General features: G+C 28.0%; 1 long non-coding RNA gene across 1 annotated transcript; it reads right to left on the minus strand.

Moving 5' to 3' along the window:
* Positions 1-2573: 2573 nt before the first annotated feature.
* LOC107927228 (uncharacterized) lies at positions 2574-3284 on the minus strand. Its single transcript, XR_001692398.2, has 2 exons — positions 2931-3284; positions 2574-2858 (listed from the first exon to the last, which is right to left on the minus strand). It is a non-coding gene; the product is annotated as an uncharacterized lncRNA (long non-coding RNA).
* Positions 3285-3683: the final 399 nt, after the last annotated feature.

Here is a 3683-nt window from a genome sequence, read left to right on the forward strand (position 1 = left end):
GATTAGGGGTAATGAGATTACTAAAATAGACATGAAATATTATAATATTATCATTGAGGTCCCCCACTTGTCCTGTTTAGAGTTTCAACGGTGACGATAATTTAGGCCCCCGTGAGTCAAACTCAGACACATATAGAAAATAACTCCAACTCAAAATACTCTCAATCTAAACTCTTCCTCTTATATTTTACCACAATTTCAAGTCGGTGGGGCTTTTTTTTTTTTTTGGCCTAATTCAATTTTGATGATATAAAATTTAGTTAAATCATAAAAAAAATATTTTAATTTATATTATTTAAAATATAAATATTATTTTATTAAGTTGGTGTCACGTTTAATTACCTCATTACCTCAATTATGAAATTACAAAAATATATTTTCTTTTAAAGTATACTTAATATTACTCTGATGATTCTTCTATTTTTCATATTGATCAACGGTAAGAGTATAAATATTATATTTAAATATTTTATTAAATTGATGTAACCTTTAATCAGGTTATTATCTCGATTATGAAATTACAAAAATATAATTTATTTTAAAGTATACTTAATATTATTATGATATTCTTTTGTTTTTCATATTTTTATATGATCTTTAAATAAAACAGCTAACAACTTTTTGGTCCAGTGGCAAGAGTACTATGTTTTAGGCATATAAGAACTTGGGTTTGATCCCAAATAATTTCATTCTCCTCTCCTAATTAAAAAAACGAAACCATTATATGAACTTGGTTAGTTACTAATTTTTTAAAATTTTTTTAAGAATTGAAATCAAATTGACAAAATGTCTTGAGGAGAATCGGTTTTTTATTGGGAGAAGTTTTTTTTAAGTGTGGTCCTTTGGAACGTCGACCGATATGTGAACAAATAAAAATTCGAGGCTAAAACCAAGCATAGACATCCTAAGGACAATACCTCTATTGTTCAAGGTCGTCAGCGTTCCAGAACGACACTTTAAAGACTTCTCTCAATAAGAGAATTGATTCCCCCTCAACAAAATGTACAAACGTTGAAAGTAAAATTTGTTATCTTTTTAGATACAAAACCAAATTAACCTTTAAATGTTGATAATTGTAAAATTTTAGAAATGAGTATCTAAAATAAATAAAATTCTAATACTTAATTGACCGACAATATAATTTATATTTATTCCTACTAAATTTTTTGTACTCTTTGCACATTTAGAATATAGTCCCTCTACTTTTTAGATTTCAAAATTCAAGTTTAATTGTTAACAACATTAAAATTTTTCTATTAAAGTCACTAATTTGATGTTATGAAATAATAATAAAAATACTAACTTAGTAGTCATGTAACAGAAAAATTGATGTTGTAATGAGCTTGAATTTAGCAAAAGAATTTTAACGACGTAAACAATTGAATTTAAATTTTGAAATCTAAAAAGTAAAGAGACTAAATTCTTTAAAATGAAAGTAGAGGGACTAAAGTAAGAAGAGCACACGGATTTGAAGCATATTTTAACCTAAAAAGAAAACCGTAAAAAGGTAAAATTGGATTAGAATTTGGGTAAAGTATACTAGTAGTTACCCAACTTTTAGTAAACTTCTTTTTTGGTCACCCAACTCTTCAATTTTATCTTTTTTTTATCACCATCTTGCTAACGGTGACAACTTTTAAAATTGACATAATAGTAACTTTTAAAATTGACTAAATTGACATAATTTATAAATATTGAGGGTTAAAGTTACTATTATGTCAATTTAGTCTTGAATCTAAAAAATCTAACCCTCAACATTTACATATTGTGTAATTTGGTCTCTCTCTCCTTTTTTTTTTCCCAATTTTGCTTTTTTTTGTGACATTAAGGATTAATTTTAAAAGAATAAGAAAATAAGAAAATTATTATTTTAGATTTTTGGGTATTTTCAATTTCTGTATATTTACGGTAACTGATATTAATTAGTCTAATATCATATGACTATTTTGTAATTATTTATAATTAAGTAATCAAAACAATTATTAATGGTTGATGATATTTTATAACCTTTTATAATTGTGTGACCAAAAATTGATTAATAATTGAATGATTAGTAATATAAACAATGATGAGGAATATAATTATCAATGCTTAAAACATATTAATTGCCATTAAACTTGAATTGACGAGGAGTAAGAATAAAAAGGATGTAAGATGTAAGCCTCTTCATTATAAAAAAAAAACATAAAAATAATAAAATTCAAATTGCTTATCCAGTTTGATATTTTAAAATAATAATTTTATTATATTTTTTTCTTTTTTTATATACAATGCTTAGAATTACTTATAACCCCTCGTCAACCCATAAATAGGAGGATAATGTGCTTCAGTACGCTCAAACCCACATTCTTTTGTATTAACAACAATACCCATGCAAATTAAGCTAAAACTCAATCGACTGCATCATTGTCATTTTTTTAATAAGAATATTTAGTTTAAATAACAATTATTTCTTTTCTTTTATCATTATAATATTAAAGAAAAGAAAATATGATCAAATTTAAAATAATATTATTATGCCATACTAGAGTTTAACCAGGACAAATCATCATGATTTAACTATTAGAAAAACATGCATAAAATTCATGGTTTATTGCTTGAGAGTGAGACTCACCAAAATAGAATTTATTGAATTCCTCTTTTTTCTTTTTTCTTTTTTTGGTAAATATCAAGAAAACAATAAAAAAAATTAAGGCCAAGAACGGACCCAACGACTTGCTTCAATAATAATTAGGTAATTTCTTCCTGTGGTGCCAACGGTTTTGACTTGTAGCAGGGATTGGATATCAGCAGCAGCTGGTGCAAACTTCCGGTCTAGCTTTGATCTCGGGAGCAATAGGTTGATCCAAGACTTTCCTCTGTTGACCATGGAACAACAATGAATCTGATGGTTGAGTAGGAGAAGGAGAGAGTGATGTAAGATGAATAACCTCGCTTGTAGTTTGGATGATTGCAGAGCACCCGATTGTGTTTAATGCCTCCCATTTACAGATACAAAGGCAGATTTCTCAACCAACCAGCGAGTCAGTGTTGGGAAGTGTTCTAGGGACTGGATGAGCGGATTCCGTCTATCCTTCATTGAAGAAGGGGAGGTCTAGACAAGGACTTTCCGAGTCGCACTTCATTGAAGGTGGTTCGGATATCGGAAATGTCCAATCCTTTTTTTTGTTAGGTGAACTCAATGAATGAACAGGAAAAGAGGTGCGAGGTGACCCACCACTATAAGAAAATGAAGGCCATTGCGGTGCGAGGTGACCCACCACTTGTTGCCACTTCCATCTCAATGTCTTTATCTTCCTTACTAGCTGATCTTTGGGCATCTTGTAGGATTAATGTTGATGATAATTAATAAAAGAAAGGGTAAATTAGTCAATCAATTTTTAAAAAAAATTATTTTAGGCACCAAAAGAAAGAGTTTGTAAAATGAACATTTACTTTACAAAATTTACACAAAAATCATGAATAAGTTTTAATGCTACAAAATTTATTCATTTTGATCACTCCATCAGTAATTTTAACGGGAGTGATTAAAATGAATAAAATTTGTAACGTGAATATCTATTTTATAATTCTTTTAAATGTTTAAAATAAATTTTTTTAAAAATTGACCTAAAAGAAAAACATGAAAAAGGGAAGAGAATATCCATTGAATAGGGGGACATATTCCATTGTGAAAACGTAGT

Source organism: Gossypium hirsutum, chromosome D11, assembly GCF_007990345.1.
Source record: "Gossypium hirsutum isolate 1008001.06 chromosome D11, Gossypium_hirsutum_v2.1, whole genome shotgun sequence".
NCBI classification, from domain to species: Eukaryota; Viridiplantae; Streptophyta; class Magnoliopsida; order Malvales; family Malvaceae; genus Gossypium; species Gossypium hirsutum.